This window comes from Phocoena sinus, chromosome 11 (genome assembly GCF_008692025.1).
Source record: "Phocoena sinus isolate mPhoSin1 chromosome 11, mPhoSin1.pri, whole genome shotgun sequence".
Taxonomy (NCBI): Eukaryota; Metazoa; Chordata; class Mammalia; order Artiodactyla; family Phocoenidae; genus Phocoena; species Phocoena sinus.
Window position 1 is genome coordinate 59,615,417 of NC_045773.1, and position 22,836 is coordinate 59,638,252.

At 36.6% G+C, this 22,836-nt stretch overlaps 1 protein-coding gene across 3 annotated transcripts in view; it reads right to left on the minus strand.

Moving 5' to 3' along the window:
- Positions 1-22,836, minus strand: part of PRIM2 (DNA primase subunit 2) — a 333,687-nt gene that overhangs the window by 303,592 nt on the left and 7,259 nt on the right. The window lies entirely within an intron of this gene.

Sequence of the window (22,836 nt, forward strand, 5' to 3'; positions counted from 1 at the left end):
AAATTGAAGGAGAAAAACCATACGATCATCTAAATAGATGCACAGACAGCTTTCGACAAAATTCAACACCCGTTTATGATAAAAACTCTCCAGAAAGTAGGCACAGAGGAAACTTACCTCAACATAATAAAGGCCATATATGACAAACCCACAGCCAACATCGTCCTCAATGGTGAAAAACTGAAACCATCTCCACTAAGATCAGGAACAAGACAAGGTTGCCCACTCTCACCACTATTATTCAACACAGTTTTGGAAGTTTTCGCCACAGCAATCAGAGAAGAAAAAGAAATAAAATGAATTCAAATAGGAAAAGAAGAAGTAAAGCTGTCACTGTTTGCAGATGATATGACACTATACATAGAGAATCCTAAAGATGCTACCGGAAAACTACTAGAGCTAATCAGTGAATTTGGTAAAGTAGCAGGATACAAAATTAATGCACAGAAATCTCTGGCATTCCTATACATTAATGATGAAAAATCTGAAAGTGAAATTAAGAAAACACTCCCATTTACCACTGCAACAAAAAGAATAAAATACCTAGGAATAAACCTGCCTAGGGAGAAAAAAGATCTGTATGCAAAAAATTATAAGACACTGATGAAAAAAATTAAAGATGATACAAATAGATGGAGAGATATACCATGTTCTTGGATTGAAGAATCAACATTGTGAAAATGACTCTACTACCCGAAGCAATCTACAGATTCAGTGCAATCCCTATCAAACTACCACTGGCATTTTTCACAGAACTAGAACAAAAAATTTCACAATTTGTATGGAAACACAAAAGACCGCAAATAGCCAAAGCAATCTTGAGAAAGAAAAACAGAGCTGGAGGAATCAGGGTCCCTGATTTCAGACTATACTACAACCTACTGTAATCAAGACAGTATGGTACTGGCACAAAAACAGAAATATAGATCAACGGAACAGGATAGAAAGCCCAGAGATAAATCCATGAACATATGGTCACCTTTTCTTTGATAAACGAGGCAAGGATATACAATGGAGAAAAGACAGCCTCTTCAATAAGTGGGGCTAAGAAATCTGGACAGCTACATGTAAAAGAATGAAATTAGAACGCTCCCTAACACTGTACACAAAAATAAACTCAAAATGGATTAAAGACCTAAACGTAAGGGCAGACGCTATCAAACTCTTAGAGGAAAATATAGGCAGAACACTCTGACATAATCACAGGAAGATCCTTTTTGACCCACCTCCTAGAGAAATGGAAATAAAAATAAACAAATGGGACCTAATGAAACTTCAAAACTTTTGCACAGCAAAGGAATACATAAACAAGACGAAAAGACAACCCTCAGAATGGGTGAAAATATTTGCATATGAAACTGACAAAGGATTAATCTTGTATGAACAAGCAGTTCATACAGCTCATTATCAAAAAAATAAACAACCCAATCCAAAAATGGGCAGAAGACCTATACAGACCAAGATATACAGATTGCCAACAAACACATGAAAGGATGCTCAACATCACTAATCATTAGAGAAATGCAAATCAAAACTACAATGAGGTACCACCTCACACCAGTCAGAATGGCCATCATCAAAAAGTCTACAAACAATAAATGCTGGACAGGGTGTGGAGAAAAGGGAACCCTCTTGCACTGTTGGTGGGAATGTGAATTGATACAGCCACTATGGAGAACAGTATGGAAGTTCCTTAAAAAACTAAAAATAGAACTACCATATGACCCAGCAATCCCACTACTGGGCATATACCCTGAGAAAACCGTAATTCAAAGAGTCATGTACCACAATGTTCACTGCAGCTCTATTTACAATAGCCAGGACATGGAAGCAACCTAAGTGTCCATCAACAGATGAATAAAGATGTGGCACATATACACAATGGAATATTACTCAGCCTAAAAAGAAACAAAATTGAGTTATTTGTAGTGAGGTGGATGGACCTAGAGTCTGTCATACAGAGTGAAGTAAGTCAGAAAAACAAATACTGTATGCTAACACATATATATGGAATCTAAAAAAAAAAAAAAAATGGTCATGAAGAACCTAGGGTCAAGGTAGGAATAAAGACGCAGACCTAATAGAGAATGGACTTGAGGACTGGGGAGGGGGAAGGGTAAGCTGGAACAAAGTGAGAGAGTGGCATGGACATATATACACTACCAAATGTAAAACAGAGAGCTAGCGGGAAGCAGCCGCATAGCACAGGGAGATCAGCTTGGTGCTTTGTGACCACCTAGAGGGGTGGAGTGGGATAGGGAGGGAGGGAGACGCAAGAGGGAAGAGATATGGGGATATATGTATACATATAACTCATTCACTTTGTTATAAAGCAGAAACTAACAACCACTGTAAAGCAGTTATACTCCAATAAAGATGTTTTAAAAAAAAAACCACTGTGAGAATTATAAAAGTATCATACTTGTGGAGTCTGCCTATTATAAAGGAAGCCCTGTGTTAATGCTTTCATTTAAATCATTTGGAAAGAAGTTGAAGGTACAATTATAACAGAAACACAAAGAGCTCTAAATCACAAATTTTTCTAAATAAAAAAGAGAACAAATTGAAATCTGCTAACCAGCATAACCCCTCAAATTCAGTTCAACACAAAAAGTTCATTTAATATATAATACATATACAGTGATTTATAATAATACTAACGCTGAGAAAGGATAAGTACTCCATGTAACTGTACTGATCTTAAAGATTACCCAGTATTTATGAAACAGAACAGAGGCAAATCTTTTGAAATGACTACTACTTTCTCTCAAAATTAACTCATACGTTTACTCAACTCTCAAAGAGAACACCGTGCTTGGAACCCTTAGGCAATTCAACTCCAGCTTGCCTACTTCATGCTCTTGGGACATACAACTTACTTCCCCACTCTGAAGACAAACGTGCCCCTTCATCTGGTTACTAATCCTTTCCCTCCTCAGTCCCCTTTAGACCTGGACGTCCACCGAGTGCTTCACGAGAGTGTGTCTAACCACCGTTACGCCCTCCTCCAGGCCCCTCTCCACTCCCCTCACGGGCAATGCCCCATCAGAAGTCCTGTGGAAGGCATCCAGGCTTATCACACATGTGTTCTCTAGTGTGTCCTGTTCTTATGTCTGTGCGTCCTGCCTCAGCTCTACCATCACACTCCCTATTGGTTAAAATTTATTCTGTGTCAAAGAGAGAGATTAAAGGTACACATATTTCTCCACTTTGCAGGCACCACATTAAAATCACTTTGTGACTTACTGATAGGCTTATAATAATTTGTAAACATGTCACAGAGGGTAAGGTATAAAGATATTCATGTACATCACAGAAATGACATTTTCATATTTTAAGTAATAGGAATAGAGTTGACCACATGATGGATGCACATTCCAAAAGAGCTTCAGCAACCCAAATGAAATCAACTAACAATGGAAACAGTATAAGGGTCAAAATGATCAGAAAACCATGTCCACCACAAGGCCAACTTGCAAATATCTAAGACATAACCACACACAACTACACACATAAAACTATTAAATCAATGTAAAAATCAATGTTCCAATGTTAACTGGAAAAAAGCAACCAAAAGTTCCTAGTAAATTCATATAACTGACATTTTCAATAACAAATGACAACTTAAACTTTAATTCGTGTTCACTGCAAAGAAGTTATCAGCCAAAAATGACATAAAATAACTTCTAAGATAGATGAAATTCAGATTTCAAACTACAGGGGATAAGAAACAAATTATAAATGTCAGGTTCACGTTAAGGAAAGCTATTTTAAAATAAACAAAAGTAAGCAGTTCAAAGTTTACACATACTTATTTTCAGTGAGCCAGGCAATAAGGCTACCAACCACGCTTGCCTTCTCTCAAAACCCTCACTCCCTGAACACATTTGGCAACTGACCAACACCTGTTCTATTTAACACACAGTGGAGTTTTCATCTGTGACACACAAAATCCTCTCCAACCTGGATGCTCAGCTTCACTGTCCCTGCCACTCAGTACTATGCTCGTGAAAAGCATCCTGCCATTAGCCACTGGCATTTCAAATCAAATAAAAAAATATGTGACTGTCCTGAGAAGGTTTTTAAAAACATCAAGGTAAATTATAAGCTGCTGTCAGACTCTGAACTGCAGCAGCACAGAGACCTTTTGTCTGGGAGGCTGTCAGCTGTCAAAGCCTGACCTTTGCCTAACTGGTCAGCTAAGGAAGCATTAACACAATCTGTTTAACCCCTTCCATTCATCTTTAACGTGACATAAGGTTAAGTCAATCAACTCAGCAATGAGAGGTCCAAAACAGTCCCCACAGACAGCAATATCTACTCATTTCTTATCCTTCCAAGAAATTTCGGTTTTAAAATCCAAGTTATTTACACATAAGTCCAAGAATGAAAAATATCAGTTTTTCTTTTTTGAATACTTCATATTAAGGCTTTCTGTTGTATGTCATGAAGATTCAAAAGCTACCAGATATTAGAAACCCAAATATAGACTAAATGAGCCAAAGTATCAAAGGACTGCCAGTGCCAGAAAGAGAACACAAGAGTCCCACATCTGATAACTGGCCTCATTTTCACCTCCTCCAAATTTGTATCCCATAAAATTACATCAGCCATGGCAAACTGAACAAAAACAAAATTTAAAAGAAAAAACTATGCAAAGAAATTAATTATCCCTTTTTCCATACATATTTCTCCATGAAAGCAAACATAATGCAATTTAGTTATAACACTGCATCTCCTCCTAATGTAAAAATGTCATTGCAGGCAGTTCCCTGGTGGTCCAGTGGTTAAGACTCAGTGCTCCCAATGCAGGGGGCCCTGGTTCAATCCCTGGTCAGGAAACTAGATCCCACATGCCGCAACTAAGAGCTCACATGCCACAACTAAGACCCGGCGCAGCCAAATAAAGAAATAAATAAATATTTTTTTTAAACGGCATTGCAGCATTAATGAAACTGAAAAGATGGAAAAATGCACACAAACACAGCACACAAGCACTTGAAGACCAGACAGACTCTAAGATGTGTATGCCAGTGGTCCAGCTTCTGTGACACGAAAACCAAGATGGCCTGTGGCTCTCCACCTGCTGCTGTTTCCTTCTGCTTCGGCTTAGGCGGCAGGGCCTATTATACATCCGAGACTAGCTTATGTGACAAATGCTAGTAACTTTTCCCTACACTTGCTTTGTCCTGAGTCTAAAACATGGGTCCTGAGCCCAAAAGCATCACTGACACCTGTTTTAACACAACAGTTCTCAAAGCAAACCAAATATGCTAACCAAAGTGAAGGAAATGTGCATGTTCCTATTAATTATAAAAGTCTGGAAACTGGAAGGACTACAGGGATTGAGGTGCAAGCTAATCAACAGCACCTGAATTCAAGTGCCTTACTTGCCAGGATGAGGTGCCATGGAAGAGTACCAGGAGAAGAGGGGAACAGGTCTCTGCCAGGAAAGTGATTGCAGTCTGCCCCAGGAATGACTTTTCTGCCAGGCGCCCTACAACACTTTCTCACTCTACCTGCCATGAATCCCCAACAGCTACAACCACTTGATCAAGTTTTATCTATAGTGTTTATTTCAAAAAGCAAAGGCATAATGTTTTTCACACTCTCCACACCTTCATCCAAGGTTCTGATAAATCCCCTCAAACAACTAGCTCTATCTTATCCCCCCACCTAAAATCACTGAACTAGAAAAACCAAAACAGTCACCCAAGAAGCCAAAGTTACTGTTCTTTTTAGAAACTGTACAGGACGCCCATCCATCATGATGTACAAATGTGGACAGTAATGTTCCCTTCAGTCAATCTTCCAATTTTATACATATTTCTACATCTTACTTTAATGTATATGTTTATTAAGATGCACCTCAAATGACATGGAGAATGCAATAGTAAATAAATAATTATAGCAAGCAGATTAGAAACAACGAGAGTAGTATTAAAAACCAATCATGATTGCAAACACACTTGTTAAAAGTATGCATATATTTTCCATAAATTACTGTTTCCTAAAATAAAAACCCCAAATAGATGTTTTTTTTTAATTGCAACAAAACATACCAATCTAATAACCTCAAAGTTTTCCAACATATAGGCATTTACTGCCTCTGTGTCCTCCTTAACATCACTAGTGAACATACATGTCAGGCACACTACTAAATACACCATACACTCTATCTCCTTTAAACCTCACAAATCTGTGAAGTGGGGATTGTGATTATCCCCATTTTGAAGATGAGGAAACTGAAAAACAGATTCAAAATTACATAGCTGACTGTCAAGTCTGGATTGAATTTTATGCTACTTATAAACCAATAAGTTTGCCTATTACTGTTTAATGCAGGCAGGCAGAAGACACAGACTCCTACATTAGAGACACAGACCTTTATTATCCACAGTGCAGGAAGCAGCAAAAGAACCAGCATGTTTGTGTGGTTCTCCTTCCCCCAGGGGCAACATGACACAGCACAGATGGATGCTCGGAGTACAGTGAGGTTGCACTGCAGCTAAGGAGCCCTGGGAACCAGTCACTTTCATAGCAGGCAGTAAGCGAGCCTCCTCTATGTACCAGGAAGACATTACCTCATCCCTCGAGGTTGCCTGCTAAAAACACAGCTGTGAGAAACGGCCCAGGTAAAGACTGCTCACGACCCTGCATTCCTAACATACCCAGCAAGATGTGCAAGAGCAGGAGAGACCCGTGGAGGAGGGTTTTTCCCGACACTGATAATGTGCTGGACTGCTAACTATCGTTAATAAAATACATTCCAAAAGTTTAACTTTTTTCCCTAAATTTAAAATTATAATTGTTGAGATTGCTGAGGCCTCTGGTTAAAAATGGTAAACTGAACATATACATTTACCTCCACAACAAAATAAAAATGACAACAAAAGTGTAAAAAGGCTATAAACCACAAAGGACAAACAAAATAGTGGAAAAGAAAGGTCTACATATTTTTGGAAAGGAGATGAAAGTGCATTAACTGATTTAGAAAGAAAGAGGAACCTACAACTTAACCCTGGAGAAAATGATACTGAAAAGAAGAAAGCCAATATGACCACAGAGAGCACACAAAATCATGAATTAGAAACACCACATACAAAGGAAAGATGTAAGTCAGGGAATGCAAAAAAAATAAAGAAAAGTCACCACAGTGAGCAGTGGGCTCCTGCTCTCAGATACAAGAACATCAGCACTAAGACATAAATCACTGTGGAAGAACACTGGAGGCTTCCTCTGAAACACTGACTTTGGCAGGGGTCATCCAACTATCAAATATTAAAAAAAAAAAAAAAAAAGAGAGATCAAATAAGATCCAATAGTAAATAAGCATCATATACACCTGCATGAGCACATAAAACCCAATCTTCCAATTTACTTTTTCACATCTCAATCTTAAATAAAAACAAATAGTCGGGCTTCCCTGGTGGCGCAGTGGTTGGGAGTCCGCCTGCCGATGCAGGGGACACGGGTTCATGCCCTGGTCCAGGAGGATCCCACATGCCACAGAGCGGCTGGGCCGTGAGCCATGGCCGCTGGGCCTGCACGTCCAGAGCCTGTGCTCCACAGCAGGAGAGGCCACGGCGGTGAGAAGCCCGCGTACCACAAGAAAAAAAAAAACAGTCAAGGATCATTAAACATTCAAGGAAAAATTCAACACAAAGGACTATCTAAAACGGATGAACTAAATAAAGGAATGAGAGGTAAAGAGACAACTAATGGAGCAGAAGACAACTAATAATCTTTAAAAGAAAGAAGAAAATATATACATGAAGCAAAAACAGAAGCCTATAAAAAGGAGAACCAGAAAGGACTATTAGAAACTAAAGACAGGAGGACAGCAGACAGCAGAAACAAGAAGAACTACAATCCTGCAGCCTTTGGAAAAGAAACCACATTCACAGAAAGATAGAAAAGATGAAAAGGCAGAGGGCTATGTACCAGATGAAGGAACAAGATAAAACCCCAGAAAAACAACTAAATGAAGTGGAGATAGGCAACCTTCCAGAAAAAGAATTCTGAATAATGACAGTGAAGATGATCGAGGACCTCGGAAAAAGAATGGAGGCAAAGATCGAGAAGATGCAAGAAATGTTTAACAGAGACCTAGAAGAATTAAAGAACAAACACACAGAGATGAACAATACAATAACTGAAATGAAAACTACACTAGAAGGAATCAATAGCAGAATAACTGAGGCAGAAGAACAGATAAGTGACCTGGAAGACAGAATGGTGGAATTCACTACTGCAGAACAGAATAAAGAAAAAAGAATGAAAAGAAATGAAGACAGCCTAAAAGACCTCTGGGACAACATTAAATGCAACTAAATTCGCATTACAGGGGTCCCAGAAGAAGAGAGAGAGAAAGAACCAGAGAAAATACTTGAAGAGATTATAGTCCAAAACTTCCCTAACATGGGAAAGGAAATAGCCACCCAAGTCCAGGAAGCGCAGAGAGTCCCATACAGGATAAACCCAAGGAGAAACACGCCAAGACACATAGTAATCAAGTTGACAAAAATTAAAGACAAAGAAAAATTATTGAAAGCAACAAGGGAAAAACGACAAATAACATACAACAGAACTTCCATAAGGTTAACAGCTGATTTCTCAGCAGAAACTCTACAAGCCAGAAGGGAGTGGCATGACATATTTAAAGCGATGAAAGGGAAAAACCTACAACTAAGATTACTCTACCCAGCAAGGATCTCATTCAGATTCCATGGAGAAATCAAAAGCTTTACAGACAAGCAAAAGCTAAGAGAATTCAGCACCACCAAACCAGCTCTACAACAAATGTTAAAGAAACTTCTCTAACTGGGAAACACAAGAGAAGAAAAGGACCTATAAAAAACAAACCAAAAACAATTAAGAAAATGGTAATAGGGACATACATATCGATAATTACCTTAAACGTGAACGGATTAAATGCTCCAACCAAAAGACACAGGCTCAGTGAATGGATACAAAAACAAGACCCATATATAAGCTGTCTACGTAAGACCCACTTCAGACCTAGGGACACATACAGACTGAAAGTGAGGGGATGGAAAAAGATATTCCATGCAAATGGAAATCAAAAGAAAGCTGGAGTAGCAATACTCATATCAGATAAAATAGACTTTAAAATAAAGAATGTTACAAGAGACAAGGAAGGACACTACATAATGATCAAGGGATCAATCTAAGAAGAAGATATAACAATTATAAATATCTATGCACCCAACATACGAGCACCTAAATACATAAGGCAACTGCTAACAGCTATAAAAGAGAAAATCGACAGTAACACAATAATAGTGGGGGACTTTAAAACCTCACTTACACCAATGGAAAGATCATCCAAAATGAAAATAAATAAGGAAACAGAAGCTTTAAATGACACAACAGACCAAAAAGATTTAATTGATATTTATAGGACATTTCATCCAAAAATAGCAGATTACACTTTTTTCTCAAGTGCACACGGAACATTCTCCAGGATACATCACATCTTGGGTCACAAATCAAGCCTCAGTAAATTTAAGCAAATTAAAATCATATCAAGCATCTTTTCTGACCACAACGCTATGAGATTAAAAATGAATTACAGGCAAAAAAACGTAAAAAACACAAACACATGGAGGCTAAACAATACGTTACTAAATAACCAAGAGAACACTGAAGAAATCAAAGAGGAAATCAAAAAATACCTAGAGACAAACGACAATGAAAACACGATGATCCAAAACCTATGGGATGCAGCAAAACCAGTTCTAAGAGGGACATGTATAGCTATACAAGCCTACCTCAAGAAACAAAAATCTCAAATAAACAATCTAACCTTACACCTAAAGCAACTACACAAAGAAGGACAAACAAAACCCATAGTTAGCAGAAGGAAAGAAATCATAAAGATCAGAGCAGAAATAAATGAAACAGAAACAAAGAAAACAATAGCAAAGATCAATAAAACTAAATGCTGGTTCTTTCAGAAGATAAACAAAATTGATAAACCATTAGCCAGACTCACCAAGAAAAAGAGGGAGAAGACTCAAATCAATAAAATTCAAAATGAAAAAGGAGAAGTTACAACAGACACCACAGAAATACAAAGCATCCTCAGAGACTACTACAAGCAATGCTATGCCAATAAAATGGACAACCTGGAAGAAATGGACAAATACTTAGAAAGGTATAACCTTCCAAGACTGAACCAGGAGGAAATACAAAATATGAACAGACCAATCACAAATAATGAAATTGAAACTGTGATTAAAAATCTTCCAACAAACAAAAGTCCAGGACCAGATGCCTTCACAGGTGAATTCTATCAAACATTTAGAGAAGAGCTAACACCCAGCCTTCTCAAACTCTTCCAAAAAATTGCAGAGGAAGGAACACTCCCAAACTCATTCTATGAGGCCACCATCATCACCCTGATACCAAAACCAGACAAAGATACTACAAAAAAAGAAAATTACAGACCAATATCACTGATGAATATAGATACAAAAATCCTCAACAAAATACTAGCAAACACAATCCAACAACACATTAAAAGGATCATACACTACAGTCAAGTGGGATTTATCCCAGGGATGCAAAGATTCTTCCATATACACAAATCAATCAATGTGATACACCATATCAACACACTGAAGAATAAAAACCATATGATTATCTCAATAGATGCAGAAAAAGCTTTTATCATTTATGATAAAAACTCTCCAGAAAGTGGGCACAGAGGGAACCTACCTCAATAAAATAAAGGCCATATACAACAAACCCACAGCAAACATCACTCTCAATAGTGAAAAACTGAAAGCATTTCCTCTAAGATCAGGAACAACACAAGGATGTCCACTCTCACCACTATTACCCAAGATAGTTTTGGAAGTCCTAGCCACGGCAATCAGAGAAGAAAAAGAAATAAAAGGACTACAAATTGGAAAAGAAGAACTGTCACTGTTTGCAGATGACATGATACTATACACAGAGAATCCTAAAGATGCCACCAGAAACTACCAGAGCTAATCAACGAATTTGGTAAAGTAGCAGGATACAAAATTAATGCACAGAAATCTCCTGTATTCCTACACACTAATGATCAAAAATCTGAAAGAGAAATTAAGGAAACACTCCCATTTACCGTTGTAACAAAAAGAATAAAATACCTAGGAATAAACCTACCTAGGGAGACAAAAGACCTGTATGCAGAAAACTATAAGACACAGATGAAAGAAATTAAAGATGATACCAACAGAGAGATATACCATGTCCTTAGATTGGAAGAATCAATATTGTGAAAATGACTATACTACCCAAAGCAATCTACAGATTCAATGCAATCCCTATCAAACTACCAATGGCATTTTTCACAGAACTAGAACAAAAAACTTCACAATTTGTATGGAAACAAAAAAGACCCCAAATAGCCAAAGCAGTCTTGAGGGAAGAAAACGGATCTGGAGGAATCAGACTCCCTGACTTCAGACTATACTACAAAGCTACAGTAATCAAGACAATATGGTACTGGCACAAAAATAGAAACATAGATCAATGGAACAAGACAGAAAGCCCAGAGATAAACCCACGTACCTATGGTCAACTAATCTATGACAAAGGAGGCAAGGATATACAATGGAGAAAGACAGTCTCTTCAATAAGTGGTGCTGGGAAAACTGGACAGCTACATATAAAGGAAGGAAATTGGAACACTCCCTAACACTGTACACAAAAGTAAACTCAAAATGGATTAGAGACCTAAATGTAAGATCAGACACTATAAAACTCTTAGAGAAAAACATAGGAAGAACACTCTTTGACATAAATCACAGCAAGATCTTTTTTGATCCACTTCCTAGAGTAATGTAAAGAAAAACAAAAATAAACAAATGGGACCTAATGAAACTTCAAAGCTTTTGCACAGCAAAGGAATACATAAACAAGACGAAAAGACAACCCTCAGAATGGGAGAAAATATTTGCAAACAAATCAACAGACAAAGGATTAATCTCCAAAATATATAAACAGCTCATGCAGTTCAATATTAGAAAAACAAACAACCCAATACAAAAATGGGCAGAAGACCTAAATAGACATTTCTCCAAAGAAGACATACAGATGTCCAAAAGCACATGAAAAAGTGTTCAACATCACTAATTATTAGAGAAATGCAAATCAAAACTACAATGAGGTATCACCTCACACATGTTAGAATGGGCATCATCAGAAAATCTACAAACAACAAATGCTGGAGAGGGTGTGGAGAAAAGGGAACCCTCTTGCTCTGTTGGTCGGAATGTAAATTGACACAGCCACTATGGAAAACAGTATGGAGGTTCCTTAAAGAACTAAAAATAGAACTACCATACCACCCAGCAATCCCACTACTGGGCATATACCCTGAGAAAACCATAATTCAAAAAGACACATACATCCCAATGTTCATTGCAGCACTATTTACAATAGCCAGGTCATGGAAGCCACATAAATGCCCATCGACAGACGAATGGATAATGAAGATGTGGTACATATATACAATGGAATATTACTCAGCCATAAAAAGAAACGAAACTGGGTCATTTGTTGAGACATGGATCGATCTAGAGACTGTCATATAGAGTGAAGTAAGTCAGAAAGAGAAAAAGAAATATCGTATATTAACGCATATATGTGGAACCTAGAAAAATGGTACAGATGAACAGGTTTGCAGGGCAGAAACTGAGACACAGATGTACAGAAAAACATATGGACACCAAGGGGGAAAAGCGGCCCGGGGGTGGGGCGTGGCAGTGGTAGTGTGATGAATTGGGCGATTGGGATTGACATGTATACACTGATGTGTATAAAATTGATGACTAATAAGAACCTGCTTAAAAAGCAGTAAAAAAAATAAATTAAAGACAAGACATCAAAAAAGAAACACAATAAATGTTGGCAAGCATGCAGAGAAAAGAGAACCCTTATACACTGCTGATGGGAATGCAAATTGGTGCAGCCGCTGTGGAAAACAGTATGGAGGTTTCTGAAAAAACTAAAAATAGAACTACCATATGACCTGGCAGTTCCACCCCTGGGTATATATCTGAAAGAAACAAAAACACTCATTCAAAATGATACATGCACCCCAATGTTCATAGCAACATTATTTAGAATTGCCAAGATATGGAAGCAATCTAAGTGTCCATCAACACATGAATGGATACACACAATGGAATACTACTCAGCCATGAAAAAGAATTAAATTTTGCCATTTGCAGCAACATGCATGAACTTGGAGGACATTATGCTAAGTGAAATAAGTCAGAGGAAGACAAATACTGTTATGATATCACTTATACATGGTTACCAGCGGGGCGGGGGGGGGATGTGAGGGACAATACAGGAGTGGGGGAGCGGAAGACATAAATTATTGAGTATAAGATAGGCTCAAGGATGTATTGTACAACACAAGGAATTCAACCAATATTTTGTAATAATTGTAAATGGAAAGTAACCTTTAAAAATTGTATAAAAAATTTTAAATAAAAAATAAATATATAAAATTAAAGACAGGAGAACAGGGGGAAAAAAAGATTTATAAAACAGTTGAAGAACTTTCCTAGAAAATAAAAAGATTAACTGGATGTTAAAACAAAAAGGAAAATAAGACAAGAAATTCAGGAGGTCCAAATTCTAACAAACAAGAAATTATAAAGAAAGAGCAATGAAAAACAAAAGCAAAGAAATGATCAAATCCATAACAAAAACAAATGTTCTAAACAGAAGAACCCAAGTATTCAGATTAAAGGGCCTATGAAGTTCCCATCCAAGAATGAAAAACAATTCAGACATCATCATGAAATTTCACAAACCTGAGTGGGAGGTGGGAGGGCCAAACTACAGAAAGTGAGACACAGTTCAAATGGAAACAAAAAGAAAGCTAGGGTAGCAATACTTATATCAGACAAAATAGACTTTAAAACAAAGTCTGTAACAAGAGACAAAGAAGAACATTACATAATGATCAAGGGATCAATCCAGTAAGAAGATATAACAACTGTAAATACATATACACCCCACATGGGAGCACCTAAATACAAAAATGCAAGTATTAATAAACATAAAGAGACAATAACAAAATAATAGTAGGGGACTTTAACACTCACTTACATTAAGGGACAGATCATCCAGACAGAAACTCATTAAGGAAACACTGGTGTTCAATGACACATAAGAACAGATGAACTTAACAGATATATAGAGAGCAATCCATCCAAAAGCAGCAGAATACATTCTTTTCAAGTGCACATAAAACATTCCCTAGGACAGATCACATGCTAGGCAGCGAAATAGTTCCAAAAAATTTAAGAAGACTGAACTCATATCAAGCATCTTTTCCAACCACAATACTATGAGACTAGAAATCAAGTATAAGAAAAAAAGTACCAAAAACCCCAAATACATAGAGCCTAAACAACATGCCACTAAACAACCAATGGGTCCCTGAAGAAATCAAAGAGAAAGTCAAATAACATGGAGACAAGTGAAAGGGAAACACAACAATCCAAAATCTATGGGATACAGCAAAAGCAGCTCTAAGATGGAAGTTTATAGTGATATAAATCTACCTCAAAAACCAAGAAAAATCTCAAAACAATTTAACCTTACACCTAAAGAAAGTAGAAAAAGAAAAACAAACAAAACTCAATTAGTAGAAAGAAAGAAATAATAAAAATCAGAGCAAAAATAAATGAAATAGAGACTAAATAAAACATTAGAAAAGATCAATGAAACTAAGAACCTATTCTTTGAAAATATAAACAAAATTGACAAACCTCTAGCCAGACTCATCAAGATAGAAAGAGAGGACCCAAATCAATAAAATATTAAACGAAAGAGGAAAAGTTACAACGTCACAGAAATACAAAGGATCATAAGTGATTACTACAAACAATTATACACCAATAAAATGGACAACGTAGAAAAAAATGGATAAATTCCTAGAAATGCACAATCTCCCAAGACTGAATCAGGAAAAAATAGAAAATGTGAACAGACCATTATCAGTATTAAAATTAAATCAGTGGGGCTTCCCTGGTGGCGCAGTGGTTGAGAGTCTGCCTGCCGATGCAGGGGACACGGGTTCGTGCCCCGGTCCGGGAAGATCCCACATGCCGCGGAGCGTCTGGGCCCGTGAGCCATGGCCGCTGAGCCTGCACGTCCGGAAGCTGTACTCCGCAACAGGACAGGCCACAACTATGAGAGGCCCGCGTGCCACAAAAAAAATAAATAAATAAATAAATTGAATCAGTAATCAAAAATCTCCCAGCAAACAAATGTCCAGGACCTGATGGCAACACAGGTGAACTCTACCAAAGATTTACAGAAGACCTAAAACCTATCCTTCTCAAACTACTCCAAATAACTGAAGAAGAAGGAGTATTTCTCAACTCATTCAATGAGGCCAGCATTACCATGATAGCAAAACAAGACAAAGACACCACAAATAAAAAAAAAAAATCAGTAATGAACACAGATACAAATATCCTCAACAAAATATTAGCAAAACAAATTCAACAATACAGTGAAAGGAGCATACATTATGATCAAATGGGATTTACCCCAGACATGCAAGGATGCTTCAGTATCTGCAAATCAACTAATGTGATGTGCAACTAACAAAGAATAAAAATCATATGATCATCTCAGTAGATGCTGAAAAAGCTTTTGACAAAATTCAACAATGATTCATGATAAAAAACGCTCAACAAAGATGGTATAGAAGGAATATACCTCAACATAATAAAGGCCCGATATGACAAACCTACAGCCAACATCATCTTCAACAGTGAAAAGCTGAAAGCATTTCCTTTAAGATCAGAACAAGACAAGAGCGTCCACTCTCACCACTTTCATTGTACATAGTATTGGAAGTCCTAGTCACAGCAATCAGACAAAAAAAAGAACTAAAAGGAATTCAAATTGTAAAGGAAGAAGTAAAACTGTCACTGTTGACAGATGACATGATACATATACAGAAAATCCTAAAGATGCCACTGAAAAACTGTTAGAACTAATAAATGAACCCAGTAAAGTTGTGGAATACAAGATGAATATACAGAAATCTATTGCATTTCTATACACTAACAATGAACTATCAGAAATTAAGAAAACTATCTCACTTACAATTGCATCCATAAGAATAAAATACCTAAGAGAGTAAATCTAACCAAGAAGGTAAAAGACCTGTACTCAGAAAACTATAAGACACTGATAAAAGAAACTAAAGATGACACAAACAAGTGGAATGATAAAGCATGCTGATAGACTGGAAGAATTAATATTTAATTCTTAATATTAATATAATATTAAAATGACCATACTACCTAAGGCAATTTACAGAGTCAAAGCAATCTCTATCAAAATACCAATGGCATTTTTCACAGCACTAAAACAAGTAATTCTAAAGTTTGTATTGAAACACGAGAGATCCCAAAGAGCCAAAGCAATCTTAAAAAAGTAAAACTGGAGGTATTGTGCTCCCTGATTTCAAGCTATATTACAAAGCTACAGTAATCAAAACAGTATGGTACTGGCACAAAAGCAGATACATAGATCAATGGGACAGAATAGAGCATCCAGAAATAAACCCACACTTATGTGGTCAATTAATCTAAAACAAAGGTTTCAAAAATATACAATGCAGAAAAGATAGCCTCTTCAATAAGTGGTGCTGAGAAAACTGGACAGGTACATGCAAAAGAATCAAACTGGACTTCTTTCTCACACCATGCACAAAAATAAACTCAAAATAGAATAAGACTTAAATGTAAGACCTGAAACCATAAAACTCCAGGAAGAAAACATAGGCAGTACATTTTTTGACGTTGGTCTTAGCAATAGTTTTTAGAATATGTCTCCTCAAGCAAGGGAAACAAAAGCAAAAATAAACAAATGTGACATCAAACTTAAAAGCTTTTGCACACCAAAGGAAACTACCAAGAAAACAAAAAGGTAACTTACTGAATGGGAGAAGATATTTTAACAATATAGCTGATAAAGTTAATATCCAAAATATACAAAGAATTCACACAATTCAACATCACAAAGACAAACAAACAACCAGATTAGAAAATGAAAAGACAAGCTGAAAAGACATGCTTCCAAAGAAGACATACGGATGGCCAATGGGCACATGAAAAGATGCTCAACATCACTACTCATCAGGGAAATGCATATCAAAACCACAGGAGATATCACCTCATACTTGTCAAAATGGCTACCATTAAAAAGACAAGTAACAAGTGTTGGTGAGGATGTGCAGAAAAGGGAGTCCTTGTGCACTCTTGATGGGATTATAAATTGGTGCAGCCACTATGGAAAACAGTATGGAGATTCCTCAATAAATTAAAAATAGAACTTCCATCATCCAGCAATTTAACTTCTGGGTAGTCACCTGAAGAAAGCAAAAACACTAATTTGAAAAGATACATGCATTCCAATGTTTACTGCAGCATTATTTACCTTAATCTAGATATGGAAGCAACCTAAGTATCCATTGAGAGAGGAATGAATGAAGAAGATACGGTGTGTATGTATATATATACACAATGGAATATTACTCAGCCACTGCCATTTGCAACAACACAGATGGATCTAGAGGGTATTATGCTAAGTGAAGTAAGTCAAACAGAGAAAAACAAATATGGTGTGATCTTATTTACATGTGCAATCTAAAACAACAAAACTAACAAAGAAAATAAAATGAAAACAGACTCATAGATACAGAGAACAAACATCTGTTTGCCAAAAGGCAGGGGGCAGGAGGTGGGTGAAACAGGTAAAGGGAATTAAGAGATAACAAGTAACTCACGGGGATGTGATTAAGGAATATAGTCAATAATGTTGTAGTAACTTTCTATGGGCACAGATGGTTACTAGACATTGTGGTGATCATTTCGTAATATATGCAAATGCCAAATCATTATGTAGGACTCCTGAAACTAACCTAATATTGTATGTAAACTATATTACAATTAAAAAGAAAAAAAAGAACACCTTGAATCAGTAACTTAAACTTCCACCTTAAGAAACTAGATGGGAAGAGCAAACTAAACCCTAAGCAAGCAGAAGGAAGGAAATAATAAAAATTTTTAATTGATAATAATAAAGAGTAATTAAAGGAATAGAAAAATGGAGAAAAAAACAAAACCAAAGTTATTTGAAAACATCAACAAAACTGACAAATGTGTACTTAAATGATCAAAAGAAAAATAGATTTAAATGGGTAAAATCAAGAATGAAAGAGAGGATATCATAACCAATCTTTAGAAATGAAAAGGATTATAAGGGAACACTATGAACAACTGTATGCGTCAATTAGATAACAGATGAAATGGACAAATTTCTAGAAAACAGGAATTACCACAACTGTCTAAAGAATTAGAAAGTTTGAATAGATCTACAACAAGTAGAGAATGAATTAGCAATTTTAAAACACCCCACAAAGAGAAGCCTATACCTAGACAGATCACTGGTAAATTCTAGAAAATGTTTTTAAAAAATTAACACCAATCTTTCACAACTTCTTCCCAAAAATAGAAGAGGAAGAGACACTTCTCAATTCACTATATGAGACCCATGCTACCCTGATACCAAAACCAGACAAAGACATCATAGGAAAACTACAGACTAATATCCCTTATCAATAAACACAATCCTCCACAAAAGACTAGCAAATCAAATGCAGCAACATATTAAATGGATCATACAATACAGCCAAGGGGGATTTATCCCAGGAATATCCCAACAAGGTTGGTTTAACATCCAAAACTCAATTAATGTAACACACCATATTAATAAAATAAGGGATAAATCTCTATGATCTTTTCAAAAGGTGCAGAAAAAGCACAAAATCCAACACCCTTTCATGATGAAAATGCTCAACTAAAATTAGAAAGAGATTTCCTCAATCTGGTAAAGGGCATCTACAAAACCCCACAGCTAACATCATATGTCTTGGTAAAAGACTGAATGCTTTCCCCCTAAAATCAGGAACAAGACAAGCATGTCCACTATTGCCACTTCTATCCAACACTGTACTGGAGATCCTAGCCTGGGAAAATAGGCAAAAATAAATAAAAAGCTTCCAGATTGAAAAGTAAGGATTATTTCTTTATAAGAGACATAATCTCCTAAGGAATCCACTAGAAACTATTAGAATAAATGATTTTGTAAGGGTGCAGGATACCAGATATATACAAAAATCAACTGGATTTCTATACACTAGCAATGAACATTTTAAAAATGAAATAAAGAAAACAACTCCACTTACAATGACATTAAAGAATAAAATACTTAGGTATAAATTTAACAAAAGTACATAATTTTGTTGAAAAAAATTAAAGATCTGAAGAAACAGAAAAAATTTCCATGTTCATGGAGCTGAAGACTTAATATTAAGATAGCAATACTCCCCAAATTGATCCACATAGTCTTCATAATCCTAAACCTGAACCTCAGCTGGTTTATTGGTAGAAACTGACAAGTTGATCTTAAAACTCATAAAATGCAAGGAACCCAGAAGAGCCAAAATAATCTTGAAAAAGAAGAACAGAGTGAGAAGATTCACACTTCTCTATTTCAAATCTTATTACAAAACTACAGGAGTCAATATTCAAGAGCACACAGTACCAACACAGGAGAGACACACAGCTCTAACTAACAAAATTGAGTCCATTTATGGTCAAATGACTTTTGACAAGAGTGAAAAAACAATTCAAAGAGAAAAGAATAGCCATTTCAACAAATGATGCTGGGACAACTCGATATCCACATGCAAAAGAATGAAGTTGGGCCCCTACTTCACACCATCCACAGAAATTAACTCAAAATATAAATAGACCTAAACAGAGCTAAATGTAAGGACCAAAACTATAAAACTCTTAGAGAAAAACCATAGGAGTAAATCTTCACGACCTTCCATTAGGCAAATCCCTTTTAGATCCGACAACAAAAACACAAGTAACAAAAGATAAAAACAGGGACTTCCCTGGTGGCGCAGTGCTTAAGAATCCACCTGCCAATGCAGGGGACATGGGTTAGAGTCCTGGTCCAGGAAGATCCCACACGCCACAGGGCAACTAAGCCGTGAGCCACAACTATTGAACCTGCACTCTAGAGCCTGCAAGCCACAGTTACTGAAGCCTGCACGCCACAACTACTGAAGCCTTCGTGCCTAGAGCCCGAGCTCCACAATGAGAAGCCTGCGCGCTGCAACAAAGAATAGCCCCCACTCGCCGCAACTAGGGAGAGCCTGTGCGCAGCAGCGAAGACCCAACACAGCCAAAAATATAAATAAGTAAATAAATAAAATGTTTTCTAAAAAATGATCTTACCAAGAAAATGAAATGACAATCCTCAGAATGGGAGAAAAAAAATCTGTAAATCACATATCTTATAGTGGACTTGTATCCAGAATATGGAAAGAATATGTAACACTCAACAATAAAAAGATAACTCAGATAAAAAATAGACAAAGGATATGAATACATATTTCTCCAAAGAAAATATACAAATAATCAAATAGCACATGAAAAGATATTCAATGCCTTCAGTCACTAGGGAAATGAAAATCAAAACCACAATGAAGTATCACTTCACACCCACCAGGATGACTGTATTAAAAAAAAAAAAAAGACAGCAACAATTGCTGGAGAATGTGAAACAACTAGAACCCTCACATACTAGTGAGACGTACAATGGTACAGGCACTCTGGAAAACAGTTTAGCAGTTCCTCGAAAGTTTAAATACAGAATTACCCTATAACCTAGCAATCCCACTCCCAGGTATTATATATATCTGAAACAAATAAAAAGATATCCACACAAAAATGTATATGCAAATATTCACTGCAGCATTATTCATAATAGCTAAAATGTAGAAATAACCCAATGTCCATCAACTATTGAATAGAGAAATGAATATAAAATGAAGTACTGATACATGCCACATATACAACATAGATGAAGCTTGAAAATATTATGCTAAGTGAAAGAAGCCAGTAACAAAAGATCGCAAGTTATATGAAATGTCCACTTATATGAAATGTCCAAAATAGGCAAATTCACAGAGACAGAAAGCAGATTAGCTGTTGCCAAGGGATGACAGAGTGAGAAATCGAGAGGGACGACTACTGGGCACAGGTTTCTTTTTCAGGGTAACAAAAATGTTCTAAAATCTAAGTGATGGTTGCACAACTCTATGACTATACTAAAAACCAACAAATTGTATGTTTTAAAAGAGTGAAGGTCAAGGTATGTAAATTCTATCTCAATAAGGCGATCATAAAAGATTATACTTGTGATCTCACTTATATGTGGAATCTAAAAAAGTCCAACTCACAGAGTAGAACAGTGGTTGCCAGGGGCTGGGCGGCAGAGCAGACAAGGAGATGCTGGTCACAGGGCACAAACGTCCAGTTATAAGAGGAATAAGCTCTAGGGATCTCACGTACAGCTGCTATGAGAGTTGATTCTAAAGGTTCTCACCACCACAACAAAATGGTAATGATGTTGAGGTGAAGGACGTGTTAACTAACCTTATTGTGGTAAACATTTCACAACATATACGTGTATCATCACACTGTGCACCTTAAAGTGACACAACATTTGTATGTCCATTATATCTCAATAAAGCTGGGGAAAAAAAACATACCATGTAATACTATTTACATAAAGTTCAAAGACAGGCAGAATTACTTATCATATTAAAAGTCAGGATAGTGGTTATCAGGAGGGAGATGGGGTTAGTAAATGGGAGGAGGCACAAGGCAGCACAGGGTGACAGCAATGTTCTCTTTCTTAACCTTTGTGATACTTCACAGAGCTGGACAGTTATGATTTGTGCACTTTTCTGTATATGTTATACTTCAATAAAAAAGTTTTTTAAAAAAGAAAGAAACTATGGTTTTTTCTTAAAAAAATTTATCTGATCTATTGAGACAATCTAGAGTAAAGAATAAATCTTCTCACAAACACTTCTTCTCGACCTAATAAAACCATAATTTCAACAACAGTGAAAAAAATTAATTATTTTTAATATGAGAGGACAAATGGACTGTAACTGATATTAGCAATAACGGACTTCACTAAGGATCAGCATTCTAAGCAAAGTGGAAAACACAGGAGGTTTGGGTGAGACGGCTCTGAGACCAACGCTTTTCTCTGCCCAGGTAGACATTACTCAGAAACGTGATACAAACTGTGGAAGGTGCCTTGCTGGCATATGACAGACACTAAATGTCCACCAAAGGTTTATTTACTTCCCTTCACACAATCTCCTTCCCCCAACGAAATAACCCACCCTGGTTCTTGCTGCAGTGGGCACATCTACTTCTCAGCAGGACAATGTCCTTCACCTACTCCAACTTCTACTTTTTTTTACTTTATTTGGCCTCAAGACACCCATTCTAACACCCAAATAGAGTCCCAAACCATCCTACCGCCATCTGACTGCTCTAAGTTTTCCAAACAGAATTTTTCTCCCTTCCCACTGCAGCACACTCACCTAAAAGACATAAATTCTATTTCCACCCACAATAATTATCCCTGCTAAATACGCGCCCAACATTTCTTCTATTTTGTTTAATTACTACATGTAACTCATTCAGATTTGTCTACAAAATTATACCTTAAAACTATTCAGATATTTTACCGACAACTGACTTCTAAAATAAAGTATTATCCCCCAAACCTCATTGTTGGAAATAACTACTACCACTTCTCTGTTTTCTTTAGAACATTATTAGCTTTAAATTTTTGGTCTGGAAGATTCTGGCTAAAGATAAACTTTTATAAATTAAA